This window comes from Canis lupus, chromosome 18, assembly GCF_011100685.1.
Source record: "Canis lupus familiaris isolate Mischka breed German Shepherd chromosome 18, alternate assembly UU_Cfam_GSD_1.0, whole genome shotgun sequence".
Classification (NCBI taxonomy): domain Eukaryota; kingdom Metazoa; phylum Chordata; class Mammalia; order Carnivora; family Canidae; genus Canis; species Canis lupus.
The window spans coordinates 9,788,397-9,814,545 of record NC_049239.1 but is presented as its reverse complement, the minus strand read 5'-3'; the positions used below and the strand labels follow the sequence as shown (position 1 = coordinate 9,814,545).

Sequence of the window (26,149 nt, the reverse complement as noted above, 5' to 3'; positions counted from 1 at the left end):
TGTACATGACAATAGCAAATAAGTCAGGAGGGAGTAAGAGTGTTCTCATGTTTGTATATTCAGGAGGAGGAAGGATAGAGGTAAAGATAATTCCAAGGATCAATATTACATTTTCTAGGATAAGAAAATATAAAAGACAACTAAAAAAATAGATAAGAAGGCATAACTTCTAAACTAATGCAGGGGATAAAGAATGACAACAGATCTGCAATCTATCCAAGAAAAGAGAGGAGAGACCAAAAAAACCCCATATTGGAACAGTTGGGATAGATAGAAAGCACATTAGGAGATGAGAGAGGACTTAAACTCAAGTAGAAGATACAGTTATTTCTTTTTTTTCTTTTTCTGATGATAAATTCTGGGTCAATTTTTATTTCTATGAAAAAAGGTACTCAAAACAGTATATAAAACACACGTAAAGCATATTACTGAGTGAACTTCAAGTGGCGCTTACCTCTGCAGAGGCTGTGAGTCCAGAGGGAGAGGGGAAGACCTTCTTGTTCCTGGGCTGATGGGCTACTCTGAAGGAAGGGACCCCAGGGCGCCGGCAACCCCAGGCTGGTGTAGGCTATGGCCAGCAGGTTCTAGCCCCGCACAGGGTCAGACTGTGCCGAGGGAGGGTCGTGGTGGGGCTGTGCTGCACTACCCTGGGGACCTGGGACAGCCAGCTCTGTGGCACATTCAGATGACAGGTGAACCCGGTATTTCACATGGACATTCTGATGTCGGCGTTGTCTGCAATGACCAGCCCATCTCCTACAGTGCCTGCAGGGAGGAGTGTCAACCTTTGCTCTCAGGAGCCTCTCTGGCGAGAAATTCCTCGCACAAGTGCACAGCATCTTCTGATGGATAGGCCATCCCCTGGGGTCGCTGCAGGCCTGGGTTTCCCCCAAGCAGGCCAGGTCAGGTGAGAGGTCAGTGGGGCACACAGGCATTAGGGTTTGCCTCACTTAGCCAATGTTATTGTAACACCAGCCAGAGTTTTACGTAAGAACCGGGTCTCCTTTTTCATGGCTTTTGGTTTTTGGTTCTTGTTTTTTGTTTTTTTTTTGGTGGTGAGTGGGAGGTGGTGGGGGTGGTGAGTATGGTTTTCTTGTTTTTACATTTTAAAAAAAGATTTTATTTATTTATTCATGAGAGACACAGAGAGGGAGAGACACAGGCAGAGGGAGAAGCAGGCTCTGTGTCGGGGAGCCCGATGGGGAACTCCATCCCAAGACCCCAGGATCGTGCCTTGAGTAGAAGACAGACACTCAAGACAGTTAGCCACCCAGATGTCCCTGTTTTTACATTTTTTAAAAAGGACATTATAAGTTGGAGCCAGAACAGTTTGAACCAATTCCTACACTGGGCAGTGCGAAAGGGAGCAGAGAAGCTACCAGAATGGCTAGGAGCTGTCTCTTCTCCTTTGCAGAGAAGGGTCTGGGGAAGTGAATGAGTGAAAGAGAGACCAAATGCAAGAAAGTGAGAGTTTGCAAGGGCCGAGGAAGAAAGGGAACCACAACCTTTTTCCCCCCCTTTATTTTTTTAACCTTTAGGGCTAAATGTAAATTGAAGATTTTGGATCAATTTGGACCAGAAAAGAAACACCATTCTTTCAAAGTAGATTGAAGAAGTGATTTTTAAAACAAAAAGCAGAACTAGAACATCTTGACTTTTAAATCCTTCCCTAGGGATCCCTGGGTAGCGCAGCGGTTTGGCACCTGCCTTTGGCCCAGGGCGTGATCCTGGAGACCCGGGATCGAGTCCCACGTCGGGCTCCCGGTGCATGGAGCCTGCTTCTCCCTCTGCCTGTGTCTCTGCCTCTCTCTCCCTCTCTCTGTGTGTGACTATCATAAATAAATTAAAAAAAAATAAATAAATCCTTCCCTAGACTACTTCTGATTAAGAAAAGATTAGAAAATGACTAACTCCCCTGAGCAAACACCCGGCAGCGGTACCTGTTAGTTTTCCAGAGTCCTGCTTTGGTGGATGTCTGAGTGCACTGCTTGGGGCTCCCCACATACACTCGCTGGGGTCGGTGGCTTCTCATATTTTCTGTAGACTCTTCAGCATTCTTACAGAATTTTTCACGGTCCTTAAAGTATTCTTCAGTGAGGCCAACCTGCAGTGGGTGCTCGGGCTGGGGGTCGTTCAGCAGTGCTACGAGAGACTGAATTACTTGGTTCATTTTGGTTGCTGGCTTCCAGTTTTCAGCACTAATTACCAGACAGACCTGCCCCCTTTCATCATTGTTGGGATGATCTTTGTTCTACATGATGTTGGGTGGTTTGAATGGGTACCCTGTTGGAAAGTTGATTTTGATGATGAGGGCCCCCTTATTGTATGGAGGTTTGTCAGGAACAGTAAGCTCTTGCCAAGTGAATATATTAGCTTCATCGACCTGGATGTTACCCAAGTTTTTCATTCTACATTGCAGATTTCTTTAAGCTCTTTCATCAGCCTCCTGCTGGCCGCTGTCTTAGATGTGGTGCTGCTCTACAATTGCTTTCAATATAAATAGATTAACATACTCAGCTAATATCAAGGATTGTCAGACCTAATTTAAAAAACACACTTGAACTAAATGTTGCTTATGAGACATACCTCTTTTTTTTTTTTTTTTTTTTCTTTTTTTAAAGTAGGCTCCACACCTAGGGTGGAGCTTGAACTCACGACCTGAAGATCAGGAGCCATATGCCCTACTGACTGAGCTGGCCAGGTGCCCCACTTATGAGACACATGTAAAACAAAGTAATTTAGAAAAGTTGAGAACAAAAAGCTGGAAAATAATGTAGCACATAAACATTAAAAAAAGCTGGTGAAGCTGTGTTAATACTAAACAATAGATTTTGAAGCAGAAAGCCTTCTTAAAATAAAGGATACTTGATAAAGATTTATGGCTTATGATTCACATGGTTTTTAAGATAATTCATGAGAAGTTTGATAGTTCTAAAGATATATACCGCAAATGATATGGCCTCGTAATACATAGGAATTGACAAAACTATAAGGAAAAACATAAATTCACAAGTTACAGTTGAAGATATTTTTTAAAAGATTTAAAAAGATTATTTATTTGAGAGAGACAGTGCAAGAGAGCCTAGTCAGGGGGAGCAGCAGAGGAAGAGGGAGAAGCAGACTCCCCACTAAGCAGGGAGCCCAACTCTGAGTCGGGCTCAGTTCTAGGACCCTGGGATCATGACCTTAGCCACACAGGCCTCCCCTGTAGTTGAAGATTTTATTTTATTTTATTTTTTAAAGATTTATTTATTTATTCATGAGAGACACAGACTGAGAGAGAGGCAGAGACACAGGTAGAGGGAGAAACAGGCTCCTTGCAGGGAGCCCGATGTGGGACTCGACCCCGGATCCCAGGATCATAACCTGAGCCGAAGGCAGGTGCCCAACCGCTGAGCCACCAGGCGTCCCAATAGTTGAAGGTTTTAATACATCTTTTTCAGTAATTGATAAGACAAAGAGCCCCCCCCCAAAAAAAATCATTAATAATTTGGAAGATGTGGATAATACAATTAATTATCTTGATCTACTGGAAGGAAACCTTCCACATTTTAATGTAAAATGGTATTTAACGTTGAATTCCACACCCAGAAAAATCAAGTATTAAGAGTAGAATAAAGATTTTCAGATATGTAAGTTTTACTCAAATTCAGGAGTTTTACTTCTTTGCATATTTTCTCTGGAAGCTACTGAAGGATGTTTTCCATCAAAATAGGGGAATAGTAATAATTAGATAACAATTAAATTAATAATTCAGTAGTAGTGAAGGAAGACCTGAGGTTCAACAGAGCAGGGATGCCTGGGTGGCTCAGTGGGTTAAGTGTCTTAATTGGGCTTAGATCATGATCCTGGGGTCCTAGGATTGAGTCCTGAGTCAGGCTCCCTTCTCAGTGGGGAGTCTGCTTCTCCCCAGCACTCGTGTACTCTCTCTCTCTCTCTCTCTCACTCCCCCTCTCAAATAAATAAAATCTTAAAAAGAATAAACTAGGTATATGTATTACTTATATGAACTGAAAATTGTAGTAGAGCAAACCTGAGGTTAGCAATGAGGCGTTATGGACGTTTGCACTGATTGCTGGCATTGGTGATGGTAAAAGTCCTTTGTGGTTTTGTCTCCACACTCACTTGCTACTGCACAGTCATAAGTTGGCACAAAGTTAAGATCTGTGTTGTTCATCTACTCACAGAAGGAATATGGTACTTAATGCAGCTATGCAGGTGCCATTTCCCCAGTGTTTTCCTTCTTTGAAATTCCTGCAACATCTTGTTTTGAACAGTGCACCATGACATTTGGATTTCATTTGGAACAAACTTGGCTGTAAACACTTATATCATGCTTAGTGCTTAGTTATGAAGTTGTCAATTAGATGACTAGAACACGTTGGTGTTGATTATTTTTTGGGGTGGTTGTTATTGAATTGAAAAATACAAAATTCAAAATTCTCAAAGAAAACATATATCTGTGAGAATATTAGCCAACCCTCTGCTGCTGTCTTTGTTTTGAAAAATAGCCTATGCTTTAGGTCCTATATAATAAAGTCCTAAAACCGTAGAAGATTATTAGATCTCTTATAGTGCTGGTTTGACCTTGAATTGAAATATCTTTTAGGGGCACCTGGGTGGTTCAGTCAGTTATGCGTCTGCCTTTGCCTCAGGTCATGATCTCAGGGTCCTGGGATTTAGCCCCACATTGGCCTCTCTGCTTAGTGGGGAGTCTGCTTCACCCTCTCCCCTCTGCCTCTCCCCCTGCTCATGTGGTCTCTTTCTCTCTCTAAAATAAATAAATAAAAAACTTAAAAAAAAAAGAGAAATGCCTTTTAGTTCATAGATTGTTTTTGATTTAGCTATGATGCATTTCACTGGTTGGCTTTCAGATAAATGCAAATTCAGATTTTCAGGCTGTCTAAGCTACCTCATCTCAGCCCAGAAAGTTTCAGTAGTGTCCCTACTTGTCCCTGCTTCTGCTCCTTTGTCCTCCTAACAGCAGCAGAGTGACTGCAAAGATCATGTTACTTTCCTGCTTTACACCCTCACATGGCTCCCTCAAAAACCTTCCCATTGCACATGGATCAGGATCCAAACCCCTCATTGTGGGCTGTAGGACCCTACCTATATCTACGGCCTCATCTTTTGTATATTCCTGACCACAGTGCTCACTGAACCCATCACACTGGCATTCTTTTTTTTTTTTTTTTTTAAGATTTTATTTATTTATTTATGAGAGACACACACAGAGCGGCAGAGACACAGGCAGAGGGAGAAGCAGGATCCCTGCGGGGAGCCCGATGGGGCACTCGATCCCAGGACCCTGGGATCATGACCTGAGCCGAGCCACCCAGGTGTCCCTAAGAGAGCAGTTCTTAACCCTGGGTGCACATTAGCATTACCTGAAATCATTTAAAAAATACTGATGCCAGGCTTCACCCCATTCAGTCAGAATCTCAGGGAGGGTAGGGCGAGACCTGGCATATATATATATATTAGATGTTCACCAGGTAATTCAAATGTGCAGCTAGGGTTGATAACCTTAGAAGTTAGTGGAGGTAGCAGGGGGAGGAGGACAGGAGAGAGGACAGTGATTTTTGTCACATATAATCTGAGCCGTTGCCTGAAGCTTTCCAGTCCTGCTGCCCTGTCTGGCCGTCCCTATGTTCTGTTGCTTCTGAGGCTCACTGGTTCCACCAAATGTGATCTACCAAGAGAAAGCCTCTAGGGATTCTGCCCAAGCTGGAGCCAATCTGTTCCAGACCACTGGGCTCCAGCCCTTTTTTCTCTCCATCTTAGGTGCTCTGTTTATTTTCTAACACTTACTGGTGCTGTGTGTTAAGGATATGATAAATCCTTTAAAAATTCGTTTTTGGCATACTTTTAGATGGACAGGAAAGGAGCAGAGATAGTACAGAGAGTTCGTATATGGTCTTTGCCCAACTTTCTCTAATGCTAACATCTCATATAACAATGATACATTTGCCAAAATTAAGAAATTAACATTGATATGATATTTTAAACTCCAGACTTCATTCAGATTTTACCAATGATTCCACTCAGGTCTTTTTTTTCTGTCCGGGAATCCATTCCAGTATATTGCATTGCGTATAGTTACTATGTTTCCTTAAAGTTCTCCAATCTCTCATAGTCCTTAGGCTTTGTTTTTAGGTCCTTGACACTTTCAAAGAGGGCTTGTTAGATGTTTCATAGAACATCCCTCCCTTTGGGTTTATCTGATGTTTTCATATGATGAAACTGGGGTGATGGGCTTTTGGGGAAGCACAGCACAGAGGTGAAATGCCCTTGTCGTGGCATCATGTCAGAGTACACAATATCTACGTGACCCATTACTGATGATGTATGTCAACTTTGATCACCTGGTTAGGATGGTGTCTGCCATCTTTTCATTATAAATTCACTGCTTTTCCCTTTCCTTTTTTTTTTTTTTGAAGATTTTATTTATTTATTCATGAGGGATGCAGAGAGAGAGGCAGAGACACAGGCAGAGGGAGAAGCAGGCTCCTGTGATCCCAGGATCAGGACTTTGGCCAAAGGCAGTTGCTCAACCACTGAGCCACCCAGGCGTCCCTACTTTTCCCTTTCCATACTGTGTTCTTGGGAAGCTAGTCACTAAGCTCAGCGTACTCTCAAGCAAAGGGGAATTAAACTATACCTTCTGGGGGCAGGGAGGTAGTATCTACAGATACTTGTGATTATTCTGAAAGGAAGATTTGTCCATTCTTCCTCATTTATTTGTTTACTCATTCAAGTCAGCATGGACCAATGCATATATGCCTCATTCATTTGTCTATAGTCAGTTGCTATTGTTATTTTGCTGCTAAAATGTGTCCAGCTTTTGCTATGGGTTGCACTTTCAGATTGAATTCTGTGTCTTTCCGACATGTCTCCATCTTTCCTATCTTTTCCTCTCTGTTGCTCTCTCTCTCCTTCCTGTCTCTCCCTCTCCTCCAGCTTTTCCACCTTCTCCTCCCTTTTTTTAAACATTACTTTCTGGTACCAGGACATGCTCATCCTGTATTTTCTTTGCCTTAGTCCTGCAACTAAGTGTTTTTTAATATATATCATCTCCAGGTAGTTTTGTGAGGTGGATGGATATTACCTCCATTTTTACAAAATTTTAAGCTGATTCCATGTAGTAAGTGGCCTGGTGAGAACATGAAACAGCACTGTTTGAACCAAACAGAACCATTTTGTTATTGACTCTTAAGATATATGCCTTCTCCTTCTGAAAAGTTCATTCCAAGTCACATCTGTTGGGGAAACACTTACTGGTATAGTGCAAACATTCTCCCATGACCCTTCTCCCTCCTTCGAGGCCTTTCTATCCCTGGAAACTTGGCAATGAACAAAACAGAGAAAAATTCCTGCCCTCATGGAGTTTACATTGTAGTGGGATAATAATAGCAATTATTGAGCATACAGAATGTTAAGTACTGTTTGTCACTGTATACATATTAGCTGATACAATTTTTACAACAACCCCATGAAGTCACTTCTGTTATTCATAATTTTTAAGAGAGAGAACTGGGCAGCCCTGGCGGTGCAGCGGTTTAGCGCCGCCTTCAGCCCAGGGTGTGATCCTGGAGACCCAGGATCAAGTCCCACGTCAGGCTCCCTGCATGGAGCCTGCTTCTCCCTCTGCCTGTGTCTCTGCCTCTCTCTCTCTCTCATGTCTCTCTGTGTCTCTCATGAATAAGTAAATAAAATCTTAAAAAAAGAGAGAGAGAGAGACAGAGAGAGAGAGACAGAGAGAGAGAGAGAGAGAGAGAGAGAGAGAGAGAGAACTGAGGCACAGTGAGGTTCAGGGACTTGTCCAGGGTCTCTCTGCTAGTCCAGTGACTTGTCCAGGATTGCTCTGCTGGTCTAGTGACTTGTTCAGCACTGCTCCACTGGTTAAGTGACTTGCCCAGGATTGCTCTACTGGTCCAGTGACTTGCCCAGGATTGCTCTGCTGGTCCAGTGACTTGCCCAGATTCGCTCTACTAGTAAGCAGTGGAGCTAGACTTTGAACCAGGCAGTCTTGCTGGTCTACCTTTACCACTACATACTCTTTACTGTTGCTTTCCTGTGAGGAAATGAAGCTTACAAGTGTGAGTTACATATCTACACTTGAGAACACTCCTGTGTGCAACCTAATCCCATTTGAATTGTATCTAACAGAAGTTCCTAATAATTTGGACGCCACAGACACAGATTTTCCCCGTTTTTGTAGTTCTTTTGTTATTTCTGTTAGAATGGGGAGAGAGAAATTTTGATGCCTGGGCTCACTATCTGTGCCTGGAAACCCGAACTATGCCTCCTAGTATGTCAGAACTGTGGAGGGGGAGTCGAGATTGAGGTTACAGTGATGTTCTTCAAAAGGCATATTTTGGTCTACGTGGAGACTTAAAATAGAAAGGTTGCATGGAGATGAGGGAATGTGTACATCTAAGAGATAATTCAGGGGTCAATAGGCCTAGATGATGTGGGGAACAAGATAAAGGACTGAGAAAGATACCCAAAGTTTCTAGCATGGGCAGATATTTTAGGGTCAATCAAAATTAGAGATGTCTCCCTTTTTCTGGGCTATGTTATATGCTGATGTTTTTAACTACAATGATGCAGAACTTTTAGGATGCCAACAAACAATAACTAGTCGAAGAGTTTTGTGTGCCATTGATTTCTTCTCATCAGATGCAAAGACTATTTAGAGATAGCTGAGGGTTTGGAGCTTTTATGTTATAAATGGCTCTGCATTTTGGAACAGCTCTTTCTCTATTAGTAAGTGGAGGAGACTGCAACCCACTGGCCAAACCTTTTAGGAAAGAGCTGGCTATAATAACCTTTAGTAGGACAGAGATTATGGTAAAAAATGAGATTTACTTAAAATTTCTATCGATAGGAAAGGCCCGTTCTGCTTTCTTGTTTTAGTAACAAAAATGTTTTAAAATACTTTTCTTTTTTTTTAGTTGCAAGAAAGCATGAAGGGAGGTGGGTCGGGTATAGGTGAAATAGATGAAAAGGATTAAGAGATACAGACTTCCAGTTATAAAACACTAACTCACAGAAGTGAAAAGCACGGTATAGGGAACATAATAATATTTTAATTAAGTTGGATGGTGACAGATGGTGACTACCCTTGACCTGGTGAGTACTGAGTAATGTACAGATTGTCAAGTCACTGTGTTGTACACCTGAAACTAATATAACATTGTGTGTCAATTGTACTTAAACTAAAAAAAAATGAAGCATGATGGGACAAGCTGGCTAAACTTGCTTCAGAAGGGTGTTGTAATTTATTTGTACCCTCTTTCTGTAAGAAGGAGAGAATAATGACAGAGCAGCTGGGAGGCCACATGCCAGGATATTCCTGGTGGAGCGCTCTTCCACTTGAATGCTCGTGTCTCTCGTCTCTCAACACTACGTTGCGTGGCTGATTGTTTATAGAATCCATGTCTGAATTTAGCTAGAGATTTGCTGCATTGAGGTTTTTTAGTCTCTTGCTTTTGTTGCCTAATAGTTTGATTAAGCTAGGGCCACAGATCCCATGTGTAGTCTCCTCCACTGTATACCCAGCCAACTTCCCAATCCTAGATTGCTTCCAGATTTATTCTTGTTTTCACTCCTGTTCACACAGCTTTTGCTCAGGTATCAAAGCATCCCAGTGTCCTGTCCATCTACCAATCCTTATGAAATTTCTGTTTTGTGCTAAGATTTCGTAGGAATTTGATTGGTTATAGAAACAGAAAAGTGAATGGGACTGATGGAAGACCCAAATTCTAGTTCTGGAAATCTTTCGTGTTTTTTTTTTTTTTTTTTATAGATATGCAGTATATGGATTCTAGAATTACGGACTGTATCAGAGTACTCTTGGAAAATCTTGCAGTTGTCGACAGAGATATTTGGCCACTTGCTATGTGATAATCCTTCTGGAAAAAGGTAGACTTGAAAAACTGTCACTAGTGTTCCTTGAGTTGGTCATACATGCTTAGGGAGTTTCATTCCAAGAGGACAGTTCACACAATTTAAAAGAAAAGGGTGAAAGGAGAAAATGCTTATTTTACTCTTCAGGGAACTATGCATATGTGCTACTTTGTGGTAGTAATATTTCTATTAGATAGAAGTATTAGATGGTCCTATGCAGGACCTGGCTTCCAGTATTCCAAACAAACAAAAAAAGGTTTATAACTGGATGCTGTTCATTAATTGTCATTGGATGATCATTCATCTCAGTTATATGCATCGGGGCCCCTAGTCTCTTTGAGAGGCAGAGGGACCAGGTCATTTCTGTGGAGATTTTCCAAGGGTAAACCTCTCTACACCAGGCATGTTGGTTGTAGGGGTGGTGACTGCTGTTTGCATGTTTAAAGCAAACATTAAGCAGACACAATAAAACAAAAGTAAAGAATTAAAAAGTCCTTATCTGCAAAGGACTGAAAGAAACCATTGCAGATAATACCTTAATGTAGAAATTAAAAGGGACCTTGTTAAAAAAAATCCCTTTGACCAAACTTTTCCGCTTAGAATTCTAATTCTTTTGTTTACTGCCTCATAAAAAGTATCAATTAATTAATTAGGACCTTGTAAAGACAAGAAAGTCTACCCTAATCTCTGGCTGGTTTTTGTTAGCATAGGAACATGTGGGGAAAAAAAAACCCCTTTTCCCCCCCATTTATTTGAAGGTGGCTGTATGTTTCTGGTTCAGAATAGGACGCATGTGATATATCACTCAAGAATGTGCTTCTTAATCCTTTGTACCAGTGATGCTTTTAGTGGAAATTCTCCGCTAAACGTTGTTCGTGATGTTATCTTCTCTTCAAAGTTTTTCTTTCTTTCCCCCACCCCCAGTTTTGATCTTTACTATATGTCTCCATAGGTATTTTGATGGGATGTTGAGAGAAAGCCTACTGGCCTGGATGTCTGCTGCCCTGTTAACTCAGAAGTTAGAAGAACCCTGATATTTCATCTGGCTCTAATGATATTCCCAGAGTGTTGCACATATTTATTTACATCTGGTGCAAAGATAGTATTAATTAAAAACATAAAGCTGGCTTTGGAGCTTGACTGTGTCAGAAGGAAACTTGGCTTCGGTTCACAATTTTGTGATAAGTCTGTTACCAAGTACTTTCAGGCTATCGGACCATCAGGCCAAGTGATAGTCCCTGAGTGATGATGGAGGAAGGAACTAAACTGCTTAATCGAAGTTGCATGTGGAGATGACAAAATCTGAAAGTCTCTAATCACTTCATCAAGGACATTTAACTGAGGGCTGCAATACAGAATACTTTCTATGCAGTAATTTCTCATAAAAATTGGGAAGTGTTCTATTCCTGGCACAGTTCCATAAATAAATAGAAATACCTATTTCCTACAAAATAATGTTAGGCTCACCTTGGTTTCTTATTCCAGCATGGTAAATTCTGAATTATTTATTTTTGGATTATCCACAGAAAAATGTTGAACCTGGGCCGACTCCCCCATGACACAGAATGTTTGGAATCCTCTTCTTTTGCCTTTGTTTGGATTCTTGAAAGAAAATGTAATTCTTACTAATATGAGTTTAGCTCAAATAATGAGGAAGATAAGTTTATTGACATGAAACCATAGTTTCGTAGTAGGGATACAGTAACTGGGCAATTTTTTTTTTTTTTTTTTGAGTCAATGTCTTGACCATTGGTGGAAATACCATAGATATGAGTATGGTTAGATCTCCTCTTGACATTTGCCATGCACTTAGAAAAAAAAATAAGCAGCTTTTCTTTAATGTTGGGAGGTATACTTTGAAACTATTGTTCATTAGACATCTGATTGTAGAATAAGCCAGCTATTTATATTATCTGTGTTTTTCTTTAATTAAAATATTTACTGTTGCTTTTTGTCAGTCACAAAAGTGATAAATGTTTACTGTGGGAAATTCTGAAAATAGAGGACCATAAAAAGAAAATAATTATGAGTTACAATGCCACCACTCTGAGATAATATGTATTATGATAATATTTGGTGCATTTCCATGATCATTTTTAAATTAAAAAGAACTTTTAATCCAACACTTACTTTCAAACACTACTTTCAAAAGAAGTAGTTCTGCAATTTCATAATCTTAAACCAAAGGAAAGGACCTTGAATGGGACCTCTGGGAGGATTTGGTGTTTGTTCCCTGGAGCTTGGTAGATAAGTGGATTGATATGTGATTCATGCCTGAGATATTTAGGGAGACAGAGGATGTCTGGAGGCCTGTGGTTTGGGAGCCACTGTGGTCTTACCAATATTTCCTGTGGATTAGAGTGAGAAAGAGAAAAACACTGTGTTATTGCTTTAGATCCTGTCCAAGAGGGTAGAAGAAGGAAGCTGGTGGTGTACTGATAATGTCTGGGGCTGAGGAGGGAACGTAAGTGATTAGCTGGGAAAGAGAGAGATTCTTCAGGGTAAAGAGACCCTGGAAGTGAGAGACCCCCCACTGATGGAGTAGGGGAGGTCTTTGAAGAAGCCATTAAACTACTCTCTGAAACAAGTAGGCTTTTAATCCCTGCCAAGTCTAGATCACCACGATAGTAAGACATTTCCTACTGACCGTACCTCTTCTCATTTTCCTCCACCCCTTCCAGCATTTGCCCAACCATGGATGTGTTAGAAACTATGCTTAGCAAATGGGGAAGCTACATGGATTTGGATTCTGTTATGATCGGACACCAAGGGTTTTTCTTAAATGCTACATGTTTTCTTGAAAGTAACGTTTACACATTTGTAGGTGTTCAGTAGATACTTATCGAATCAATACTAGAATAAAATGCTGTAACTGATTTACTAGAAATGAAATGACTCTCCAGGTTCCTGTTTGGGGTTTGAGCACCGTGGTGGATGTTCTTTTCCTGCCCGGAGTTTTGCTTTAAGGCAGTGGGTCTAGCTTGTCCTGACCTCTCTACCACCTTGGTCTTGTTCTTCACAAGTGATACTGTCATTTCAGGTTTAGGGAGATGTCTAGGAATACTGGGAGGGAGAATAGTGTAATAGAGTGTTTTAGAGTTCTTTAGCCTTTTCTTCAAATATCTTCTGTAGAAGCCTAACACAGATAAAGGTGGAACTACTGGATCAAAGCAGGGCAAAGAGAGCAGGGGGCGTCATCGCCTCCATGGTGGACTGGGTTAAAATGTTGGCTCTGTCATTTACTACTTATGTGGCTTTGGGTAAGTTACTTAACCTTCTCAAGTGTAACTTTCTCATCTGTAAATTTCAGGGTTATTCTAAGAAAGGGTTATTATAAGGGTTAGTATAGGGTTATTACAAGGAAGTGCTCAGGAAATGGTAGCTGTTCCTCCTTTGCTGCTCCCACCTTCCCCTCCTCCTCTACCTCTTTAGCTTCCTCTCCTTCCTCATACACAGGGGCAGGTTCAGTGGTGTTCAGGTGTGTGTGAGCACTCATTACTTATAGGTTTATTTTCCCATGGACTTGGATATACAAATGCTTTTGTTTTATCCTTCTTTCTGTATCTATCTGTCTATCTATCTATCTATCTATCTAGCTAATAATCTATCTATATTTTAAAAAATATTTTATTTATTTATTCATGAGAGACCACACACACAGAGAGGCAGAGACACAGGCAGAGGGAGAAGCAGGCTCCATGCAGGGAGCCCGACGTGGGACTTGATCCCGGGTCTCCAGGATTGCGCCCTGGGCTGAAGGTGACGCTAAACCACTGAGCCACCCTGGCTGCCCTATCTATACTTTTTATGAACCCGATAAGAGGTTCAAAAGTGTCCCTTTCTACACCAGAGAAGAGTTTCCTTTTTCCTTTATTTATATCAGTGTTGACTCTTGTATTCACATTTTATTCAGACAATCCTTTAATTAGGATTATCATTATTTATTTTGTTGCTTAAATAGCCCCAGATTCAGGCAGTGGGAATACCTTCAGGATGTTCCGTGTGTCCTTTTAATATGTCCTCACCTTTCTTTGAAGACTTTCTAAATTTTTGTCCTGAAATATTCTAGGTTTAGGTTCTAGGTTATCCTGTTTTGAGTCCCCTCTCCTCCTCTGTCCTAGTCCCAGAATTGACCATTTCTTTCCAAGGAACCTTGGTTCCATTGAATGGAGAATGATATTTAAAAACCAAGGTCTGAGCACTAGATGTGCTCATAACTGCAAACTTTTTTAAAGCTTCTATCAGTTTATTCTACATGTGATTATTTTCAGCAGCACCATTACATAGTATATGCTCCTGATCTCTTGTTTTTTTTTTTTTTTTTTTCTGATCTCTTGTTCTTCCTTGCTTTTGGATTCGTTGTATACACATACATAGTACTATGTATTTCCTTGTTTAGGAAACATTACAGAAGTCTGCAGAAAAACTTTTAATTTCTCCCAACTTTGGGCAGTTCAAGGATTACTGGATTTTATTTGCTATCTTTTGTTTCATTGATCTCTATTAAATAAAGATGTAGACTGTACTTAATTGAATATTTTTCCCTTGGCAATGAAAGAAGGCTAAAGGTGATTCTTGTTAATTTGTTACTCAGTTGAGTTATCCATTTATCTGGATTTCATTTGAGATGATGTTTAGTCTCTCAAAAGAGGTCAGTACTGAACATTTTTATGTTCTTTGCCTAGAATGTTCTTTCACAGTCTGACGTAGTGCTGCTATTTGGGGTGTGGGAATCTAGCTATAGGGAATTGGTTTTATGTGAGAGTCTGGCTGAATTTTTATTTTCTTTTCTACTCACAGAGTATGTTTTATATTTCTGACATTTTAAAATTTGATTTTTGTACCTGAAAATGAAAACCATATAGCAATAGTAATTCTGTTTTTTCTTTGATGATTTTATGGGGCATTTGTCAGAATGTGAGCTGCATTTGTCTTATAGAAAATGTTGACTCTTGGGATATAGATATAACTGCTAATAGAATTTCTTTAGAATAGATCCCCCGAAAATATATTTGAATTCTTAATTTCAGGACAAATTCTACAATTTATTTTCATTATATAAGTTTGGTTTGATTGTGTTTCCTTCTCTACTTGAATAAGTCTTCTGGGATTTAGGATAATTTGTGTGTGTTTGTGTGTGTGTGTGTGTATGTTCACGACTGTAGTGTACTTAAATTCACTTTTAGCAGGATGCATTGACATGATCATGAAAGTCTTTGAAATTGTAGATTCCAGTTGTATGATGGAAATATTGAAGAGTTTTAATCACTTTTCTATAAAAAACATTGTGCGTGTGTGTATGTGTGTATATATAATATATACATGTATGTATCTTTTTTTAAAAAAAAGATTTTATTCATCTATTTGACAGAGAGAGAGCACAAGTAGGCAGAGTGGCAGGCAGAGTGAGAGGGAAGAGCAAACTCCTCGCTAAACAAGGAACCCCATGCGGGACGTATTCCCAGGACCATGGGATCATGACCTGAGCCAAAGCAGGCGCTTAACTGACTGAGCCACACAGATGCCCCAAAATATTGTGCGTATTAAATACAAGACCATGATACTCTATTATCCCTAACTCCTGTCAATCCTATAAAAACATTTATTTTGATAGTTTATGTGAAGAATATCATAAGCATACATGAAATACTATAAAATACAAATATATGCATCAGTCAGATGACAAATGTTCATTAAGTGCTTACTGTGTGCTTATTGTTATGTTAACTAGTTGGGGAAAATGAAACTAATGCAGAAGAAACAATTCTTAAACAATAATACTTTTGTATATTAATATCATCAAATTGGATTTTGTAAAACAAAGTGATAATTCTGTGATAAAGACAGATAATGGTGTAAAGTTTTTTTTATTTTGTATTTTGCTTAGTATGCTTTTGCCACATTGCAGAATATTGTTTAACTTACAAATTTATTTACCCTTTCTGACTAGGAACATATGCTTATTAGTATTATATTTCAGATGCTTTAGGTGGTATACAATTAGTCAACCAGTTTTACTACCTCTTTGTGATATAGAGTGAGGGGTCTAATTTCAAAGGTTATGGAGATAGCAAACCTAATGATTAATATATTATATTTTTGGTCTTTGAACAATGTATGAACCATTGATGCTCATGGAAATATTTTGTAAGAGTGGTTACACAGTAATGAGTGTCCGCAGTTTGATGATTACTTACAGAATCATGGTAAGTAGCTGTGTGACCTTGGGTGAGGCACTTAGTCTCTCAAAATTTCATTTTCCTCAATAGTAATTAAAATACATCATGTACTTTTTGTGAGAATGCAATGAAGTTACACATACAAAGCACCAACACAGTTCCCAGCACACAGCATGTGCTCTTTACATATTAACTATTATTATTGAATTAATTGTCTAAAATAGAAAGTGGCTAAGAAGATTCTTCAGAATAGAATAAAACTCTCCTGTTCAGATGAGGGAGAACCTGACTGGGAAACTGAAATCTTGAGTGTTTGGTCTAGTTTTGCTAATGATTGGCTTTGTGACTTTAGACAAGTCACTTAACTTCTGTAGAACTCAGCTTTCACATCTGTAAAGAATTCTTTGAAGAATCTGCAAGAAATTTTGCCCCCAACCCTTCAGCACTAATATTCCTTGGTGTATTTTTAGATGTACAAAATGAAATTTTCATATCATTTATTTATTTTTTTTTTTAATTTTTTTTTTTTTTTATGATAGTCACAGAGAGAGAGAGAGAGAGAAGCTGAGACACAGGCAGAGGGAGAAGCAGGCTCCATGCACCGGGAGCCCGACGTGGGATTCGATCCTGGGTCTCCAGGATCGGGCCCTGGGCCAAAGGCAGGCGCCAAACTGCTGCGCCACCCAGGGGTCCCTTCATATCATTTAAATTTTGTTTTTTGACATTTAATATAGAAAAATTTAAAGTTACATGGAAGTAGAGAGAGTAGTATAATGGTTCTTGAGGTACACATAAATCACTTCACGACCCATCTTATTTTGTCTAAAATCACATATTCTCCTCCCCTGTTATTTAAAGGAAAATCTCAGATTTTATATCATCTCATTTCTAAATATTACAGAATATATCCGAAAGAAAAGGGGTCGTTTTAAAGCATCAACACACAATGTCACGTGTAAATAAAAAAATGACTATAATTCCTTGCTATCATTAAATATGCAGTTGTTCAAATTTTCCCCGTTCTCTTCTTTCTATTTACAGTTTTTTTCTTAAGATTTTATTTATTTATTCACGAGAGGCAGAGACATAGGCAGAGGGAGAAGCAGGCTCCCTACGGGGAGCCCAATGTGGGACTCAATCCCATGGCCCCAGATCACAACCTGATGCTCAACCACTGAGCCACCCAGGCATCCCTACAGTTTGTTATTCTGAATTGGGATCCAAATGAAGTCTAGTCATTGCAACTGATTGATATGTTTCTGAAATCTTCTTTATTTTATATAGTTCCTCCTCAATCTCTTTTTTTCTTGCAACTTATTTCTTTCAAAAACAGTTTGTCTTGTTGAGTTGTTTGATTTTTGCTGATTACATTCCCATATGTTTAATTTCGTTGTTGTTGTTCTTCTTTAAAAACTGACATCTGTAGGCTTGCTCAGATTTCGGTTTGATTTTTTTGGTTTTATTTCATAGAAGGTGATGTGTATTTCTACTAGGAGGCACATAACGGCTGGCTGTTGCTCTTTTTGTGATGTTAGAAGCCATTGATGATGATTAGATCTATTATAAATCCCTTAGGAATTATGAAATGATAACATCCTAATTCTGCCGTTGCTTCTTCAAACGTTGGTTGGAAAATTTCTGTAAATGGATATCCTCTCATCAACTATTTGATTAGTATTTAATTAGTAAAGACAAGATATATGTAAATTCCCTTTATTTACCAGTTGTCATAATAATGAATTTATTTCCTATTGTCCTCCAAAGGTGACTGATGATTTAAAAAAATAATGATTATAGATTCTCAGAATTTCACATATTTGATGTGTTTCAGTCTGTTGCAGCTATTATTTTTATTCATACTCAAAATGATCTCATCTTTGGCCATAGTGGGCCTTTTCAGGTTGACATCTGCATTTTTGTGACATGACCAGTAGTCTTTGATCACTTCCTTGATCCTGGTATAACCTGATATTCTAGGTGAATTTTGTATGTTTCCTCCCCCATCCTGGAATCGACCATTTCTCCATGGAATCCTAGTTCCTTTTAGTAGGAAATGGCATTTAGAGACCATAGTCTGGGTAGTAGGAATGCTCATTGCCATTGGGTTAGTCTTTGGTTTTAGGCCTTTTCCAGGGACAGATGAGAAAATAAATAAATAAATAAATAAATAAATAAATAAAGTCCATTAGTAGATCATAATCTATCATTTTCATTGGGAAACACTTTATAAATGAGAAAATGAGCAAAGAAAGAAACAAAGTTCAGATCCAGTGGACCTAGAAATGTGGGGGTTAGAGGTATTGAACCCCATGCAGTTGAAAATCTGCATATAAGTTTTGACTCCCCCAAAACTTAACTACTAATAACCCACTGTTGACTAGAACCCTTACAATAACAAAAATAATCAATTAGCACATATTTTGTGTGTATTATATGCTGTATTCATAAATTAATCTAGAGAAAAAAATTTATTAAGAAAATCATAAGAAAGAGTAAATATATTTATGGTACTATGCTGTATTTATTGGAAAAAATCTGCATGTAAATGGACCTGCCTGGTTCAAACCTGTGCTGTTCAAGGTCAGCTGTATTTATATACATTTTGAAGGATCACCTTCTTTATTGTAAAATATTTTCTTGCCTTCTGATCTTCTTTCAGTTAAATAATCTATTGTTGGAGTTTCTATAGCTGCTGGAGCAGTAGTATTAGCCTTCTAGCTAATAGCATGGTATTAACTTTAAACATTAACTCCTGTTTTGTATTTAATTCATTAACAGGATAGATAGTTGTCCTCTTTGAAGCTTCCTTCTTTATTGTCCATAATAGTCCATTATCAACTAAACCTGTATCTTGAGGAGGATTATCTTTTTTTTTTTTTTTAAATTTTTTTTTATTTATTTATGATAGTCACAGAGAGAGAGAGAGAGAGGTGCAGAGACACAGGCAGAGGGAGAAGCAGGCTCCATGCACCGGGAGCCCGACGTGGGATTCAATCCCGGGTCTCCAGGATCTCGCCCTGGGCCAAAGGCAGGCGCCAAACCGCTGCGCCACCCAGGGATCCCCGAGGAGGATTATCTTTACTAGACGGATGGGGGAGGTGGGAGGACGGATGGGGGAGGTGGGAGGGTCGCAGGTAAAATGGCACGCACAGAGGCCCAGAGGAATGAAAGAGCCCTGCATGTTTGGAGAACATGAGTTGTTTTGGAAGAATGACAGGAGATAAGATGTGTAGGCTAGTTAGGGGCCAGGTCACAAAAGGCTCAGTCTGTCCTCTTCCTTTTTTTTTTTTCCTTCAGTCTGTCCTCCTAAGTAAGAAATTTTTATCTCGTATCCTGTATGCAACTTAGTAAGAATTTAATAAGGGACATGACTTAAAATCAGAATTACATATTTGAAAGACTGTTGTAGTCACATAAACAATAAACTAAGGCAGGGGGACCAGTAAATAAGCTATTGCAGAGCATAAGAGCTTTGATGGATCTGAGAGTTGTTTAGCTGGAATTCGTGACCAATTAGGTATGGTCAGGAGCTGAAAGAAAAGAGTCCAGGATGACTCTTAGGTTTCTGGATTGTGCAAGTGTGTGGGTAAAGTTCGTTCAGTGAAGTGAATGTGGCAGAAGGAACAGTCTGGCTCCATGGCCTGTGAGGGTGACTGAGGTGCAATGATACTTTCTGTTTAGGGCATCTTTAAGCTTGTGGTACCTTGGATTTTTTGATGGAGATGTCTTTACGCACACAAGCAGACATGTTTATGTATAAGGATTCAGACTTGAGTTAGGATCTAAGCTCTGCTACTTCCTGTCTTTGTGACCTTGGACAGGTCGCTTAACTCTTCTAAGCCTCAGGTTTTATAGTTGTATATAGCAGATAATGGTACCTAACTCATAAGGTTTTTATGTGAATTAAGTGATGTACTGGAGAAATGTCTTTCAGTGTCTAATACATAATAACTTGATAAATAGTCATTATTATTCTAGACAGGGTGTTGCCAGTATCTTGTTTGGGACCATGGTATGGATGAAATTTATTAGCGAGAACACTGAGGATATGAGAGGGCACCAAATATATATGGACTCTTAGGGACATTTTTGGTTGAACCTGGGAAATTTAGTTGCCTGGACCTTCCTTTATTGCTCTTGCCCCCAAACCCCAGACAGGTTATTTCAGGTATTATTAGAGGAAGTACAGTTTAATCTTTGTCTTATGGCCAGTAGTAAGGTAAGTCTTCTTTCCATTGCCCTAGCTAATTTGTTTATATTCATTCATTTTTTATTTTAAAAAGGATTTTATTTATTTATTTGAGAACAAGAGAGCGAGAGAGCGAGAGGGCACAAGCAAGGGGAAAGATGGAGGGAGAGGGCGAAACAGACTCTCTGCTGAGCAGGGAGCCCGACGTGGGGTGATCCCAGGACCTAGAGATCATGACCTGAGCCAAAGGCAGTGGCTTAACCCACCAAGCCACCCAGGCACCCCCATTCATTTGTTTAACACATTTACTGAGATACTGGAAGACATTCTAGGTGCTGAAGATATTGCTGAGAACATATACCTCTGTCAAAGCTAATGTTCCAGGGAAGAGACATATATTCATTTAAAAAAATTAAATTCCAGATGGTGATAAGTACTATCTTATCAGAGAGAATGAAAATATGATAAAATGCTAGGGAGTTCCTGGAAGTCTATTTTAGACTGGGTGGTTAGGGAAGGGCTCTTTGAAGAGGTGTGTGCAGGATCACATAATCAGTAGCAGCCAGTCCTGTGAAATTGGAAGAAAAAACATTTTAGGTAGCAGAGTCTCCAGGATGGAAATAGCTGTGGGTGTATTCAGAAAAAGTAAGAAGACCATCAGGACTCAAGGTAGAGGGCAGTGGGAAAATTGATGAGATTTGTTTAGAGAGCAGTCAATGACAAAGACAAAAGGATAAAGAGTTTGGATCTACTCTAGGTGACTTGGAAAGCCCCTAGAAAGCATTAGGCAGGAAGGTAGTACATTCTGATTTAGATTTTAGAAGGGTCACTGTGATCACAAGAGGCAACATGAGGGAGGGAGACCAGAGGAGGCTACGGATACAGTGTAGTTGACAGATGCTTTATTTTGTTCCTTCTTTTCTTTTTGTTGTGAGACCAAAGCCCCATGCTGGAGCTCTCAGATGCTTGGAAGCCTCCTAGCTGTCCTTGAACTGCTCCCTCTCAGGAGAGTTATGCTGATAATGGAGATGCCGTGGGCCTGGAGTGGACAGATAACAAGCAGTGGGGGGTCTTTGACCTGCCTCTTCACCGGGGGTGCATTCATGAATGGGGTTCGAAATATGTTGAGATATTTTCTTTGGGGAGAGTTCATAGCTTCTCGCCAGTTTGTTGAAGGGCTGTTTGGCCTTCAGAAGGTTAACCTCCTCAGAAGGAGCACCGTGGGAGGTGTCATAGGAGTTACAGAAACAGTGGGGGCTCCTGCTTTAGAAGCGCTCCTAGGTTCAGGAGAACAGTGAGACATAATTAAGAAGAAAGATGAGGGAAGCCAGGAGCAGGAAGGCCAAATCATCTGGTATTCAGGGCAAATATTAAAAGGAGAAATCTTTTCCCATTGGTTTCTTTTCCTCACAGTTTTGCTTTTCTGTGTCTGGAAATTCAAGTTTTGCTTTATAGTGAATGTTTATAAAAGCCACAAGGTGGCGAGGTTGCTCCTTAAAATGAATGTAAGGGCCTGTGTGTGTGTGTGTGTGTGTGTGTGTGTGTGTGTGAGAGACAGAAAGAGAGAGAGAGAGAGAGAGAGAGAGAGAGAGAGAGGGAGCCGGAGAGAGACAGAGAGAGAGACAGAGAGACAGAGAGGCAGAGACAGACAGAGACACACAGAGAGAGAGAGAGAGAGAGAGAGAGACAGAGTCACACAGGCAGAGAGACAGAGACACAGAGAGAGAGAGAGAGAGAGAGAGGAGAAAGAAAGTGAGTGAAAGAATGGTTGAATGTGTAGGGTTCCTCTCTGATTTTCCATAACCTCCTTAATTTTCTTTACCCCATTACTTGAGCATATGATAGAACTGACATGCTTACATTTTTTTCTCTTTAATTTGGATTTTGACCGCAGTTTTTTGGAATTGTAAAGCTAGAATAAAATGGAAAAGAACTATCTGGGTCCCACATTTGCCATTTTGTCAGCTCTTTATTAAAATTAATAAATCATCCTTCACGTTGCCAACAGAGTAAGCCTTACAAAATACTATTTGATGATATCACTTCCCAGCTTTAAAACTTCCTATTTGTTGTCAGAAATATTTGTTGATAGTGCTGATAGCCAGTTTTCAAATAGTTATGGTTAAGAGTCAGATGAAAAGGTGGAATAATTTATGAACTCCTTGCTGCGGGATGGTCAAGTACAATGGTCAAGGAAGCATTCTTGGGAGGTTGTATGGTGCAACTTAGTATATATATATATTAAAATTATTATTATTGTCAGCTTCTCCTCTAAAATGAACAAATGCAAGTTTCACAGTATAAAAACTTTCAATTTTCGGGATGCCTGGGTGGCTCAGCGGTTGAGTGTCTGCCTTTGGCTCAGGGCATGACCCCGGGTCCGGGGATCAAGTCCCACATCAGGCTCCCTGTGAGGAGCCTGCTTCTCTCTCTGCCTGTGTCTCTGTGTCTCTCTCTAATGAATAAATAAATAGATCTTAAAAAAAAAAAGACACTTATAAACAACATAACTGCCATGCCTAGAATACTTACTCTCATCATTTCAACATACCCCAAGGCAGTTTTCTTTTTGTTATTCTCAGTATTTTGTGGGAAAAGTAAGCTGGTATATTATTAGTGTATTGATTAATGCATGTTTATTATTGAAGTATATTTAGCTCTCAATGTAAAATGCATTTTGCTTATGCCATCTTATCAGATGAAATCCCCATAAGAAATCTGTGGTCAAATGAATATTGCCATTTTATTTTTTATTTTTTTAAAGGTTTTATTTATTCATGAGAGACACAGAGAGAGAGAGGCAGAGACACAGGCAGAGGGAGAAGCAGGCTTCATGCAGGAAGCCTGATGTGGGACTCGATCCTATGACCCTGGGGTCATGATCTGAGCCAAAGGCAGGTGCTCAACTACTGAGCCACCCAGGTGCCCTGAATATTGCCATTTGACAGATGAAGACATCGAGGCTCAGGAAGATCAAATAAATTGTTGAAAATTTAGTTGTTCGCAGAGCAATAATTTGAATCCAGGTATTTTTCAGTCCTGAAACTCATCCTTATTCACTATGCCATACTACTTCCACGAGAATAACTATATTTTTTTTTATTTTTAAAATTTTAATTAATTAATTAATTTGAGAGAGAGAGAGAGAGAGAGAGAGCCCACATGTGCAGGGAGGAGGGGCAGAGGGAGAGAGAATCTTACTCAGGCTCCGTTTGCCCATCATGGAGCCCAATGTGGGGCTCGATTTCAAGACCCTGAGATCATGACCTGAGCGAAATCAAGAGTCAGTGCTTAATGGACTGAGCCATCCAAGTGCCCCTATTTCTCTTTAAAAGAAGTACTTGAAGTTGTAATTTAAAGTAATTAGGTATTTATGCCTCCTCTTTGCTGTAAACTGAACAAGAGAAGTTGTATCAGAAGGTGACTATTATGGTGAACTTTTATTTAGCAAGTTGTTTGTTTTTCTGATCTTATTTTCCTCCAGGCCTTTATTTAGAAGACCCCTTTTAGAGTTATGCTGATAGTGGGGGGCTTCAATTTGTCCCATTTGAGGAATTTGGGCTCCTGGCCAGATTCCTGAGCACCTGATTTTCCTCGCTGAGCGGACTGAAACTTAATTCCTTCTCTTGACTTCCTGTTGAGATAACAGGTGGTTCATGGAACACAGAGTTCCTGTCTGATGGTGGAGCTTTTCTCTGCTCCAGGGGGCCTGTTTTCTGCTGCAGATGCCGAATTTGAAAGCCATTGTGTGGAATACTGGAAGCCTGGTCTACGGTGCCCTTTGCAGTTAATTGTAAGCTAGCTGCCCTGGAATATAAATTCACTCTTGATGCTTGGTATTAATTTCTGTATTTTTGCACAGAGAATGTTGCCTTATACTTTGTTTCCCATTATTTTCCCTTCATATCCCATTTTTGCTTATCGGAAGATTTAAGAATTCAGATTTTACAGATTTTGTTTTTGAAATTGGAATACAAACATGGCACAGTGTAGGATTTTGTGTGACTGGTTTTCACCTGAATCAAGACTGTTTTTTTTATGGTTTTACTTTGTTCTTCATACAATAGTTTTTTTTTTTTAAATTTTTATTTATTTATGATAGTCACAGAGAGAGAGAGAGAGGCAGAGACATAGGCAGAGGGAGAAGCAGGCTCCATGCACCGGGAGCCCGACGTGGGATTCGATCCCGGATCTCCAGGATCGCGCCCTGGGCCAAAGGCAGGTGCTAAACCGCTGCGCCACCCAGGGATCCCTTCATACAATAGTTTTAACTGAAAAATAAGTGTAGTGGAAAGAAGATTGTCTAAGAATAAATAATTATGGAAGTTGCCAGTGGCTTTATTATATGATTCTCTCTGCTTTTATATGTGAAACTTTACATGTTGTGATATCTTTTCTGTCATCAATAATGATAAATATCATTTAATATAATTATAATAATATAATATAAATATAATTTAATCTTGAGCTACTTTAATTTAATGCTAAGTGATAATTTTATCTGGGGATTTTGTCTTACATATCTACATTTTTTTCTTTTTTCCCAGGCCACATGAGAAGTAATTGACAAAATTGTATATATTTAAAGTGCACAATGTGTTTCCCTATCGTTGCTATTATGAACAATGCTGCAGTGAATGTAGGAATCCAGATACCTTCTGGAAATACTGATTTCATTTTATTTGGATATATATACCCAGAAGAGGGATGGCTGGATCATATGGTAGTTCTATTTTTAATTTATTTTATTGAGGAATTTCCATAATATTTTCCGTAATAGCTACACCGATTTACATTCCTACCACTAGTGCTCAGGAGTTCCGTTTTTTCCATGACCTTGCTGACATTTATCATCTCTTGTCTTTTTGATAGTAGCCATCCTAACAAGTGTTGGTGATGTCTTACTGTGCGTTTAATTTGCATTTCCCTGATGATTAGTGAATTTGAGCACCTTTCCATGTACCTATTGGTCTTCTTCGGAAAAAATGTTTACCCATTTTTAAATCAGATTATTTGGGATACCTGGGTGGCTCAATAAATCTTAAAAATTAAAAAAATAAATAAATCAGATTATTTGATTTTTTTTTTTTTGTTTTTGCTGTTTGGTTGAGTTCCATATACATCTTGGATATTAAGCTCTTATCAGATACATGGTCTGCAAACACTTTCTCCCATTGTGTAGGTTGCCTTTTCATTTCTCATTGTACCCTTTGCTTCACAGAAGCCTTTTTATTTAATCTAATTCCGTTTGTCTATTTTTGCCTATGCTTTTGATGTCATATCCAAAAAATTATTGCCAAGGCCAATGTAAGGGAACTTTTTCTTTATGTTTTCTTCTAGGAATTTTATGGTTTCAGATTATTACATTTAAGTCTTTAAACCATTTTGAATAGATTTTTTTTTTTTTAAGATTCTCTTTATTTATTCACAAGAGACACAGAGGGAGAGAGGCAGAGATACAGGCAGAGGGAGAAGCAGGCTTCATGCAGGGAGCCCAATGTGGGACTCCATCCCGGGTCTCCAGGATCAGGCCCTGGGCCGAAGGTGGCGCTAAACCGCTGAGCCACCTGGGTGCCCCTAGATTTTGTATATAGTGTTAAGATAGGGATCCATTTCATTCTTTTGCAGGTAGATACCTTTTTTTCCAGCACGATTTATTGGACAGACTGTCAATTACCATTGTGTGTTCTTGGTACTTTTGTCAAAGATCAGTTGTTTTTGGGCTCTGTGTTCTGTTCCATTGGTCTGTTTGTTTTTATGCCAGCACCACGTGCTGTTTTGATTGCATAGCTTTGTAATGTATTTTGAAATTAAGAAATATATCTTCAGGTTCATTCTTGCTCACAATAGCTTTGGCTATTTGAGGTCT

At 39.4% G+C, this 26,149-nt stretch overlaps 1 protein-coding gene and 1 pseudogene across 2 annotated transcripts in view; one reads left to right on the top strand and one right to left on the bottom strand.

The window, feature by feature from the left end:
- Positions 1-26,149, top strand: part of SUGCT (succinyl-CoA:glutarate-CoA transferase) — a 714,309-nt gene that overhangs the window by 62,258 nt on the left and 625,902 nt on the right. The gene's annotated exons all lie outside the window — the stretch shown is intronic.
- On the bottom strand, positions 1,907-4,177 carry LOC106559937 (annotated as a pseudogene).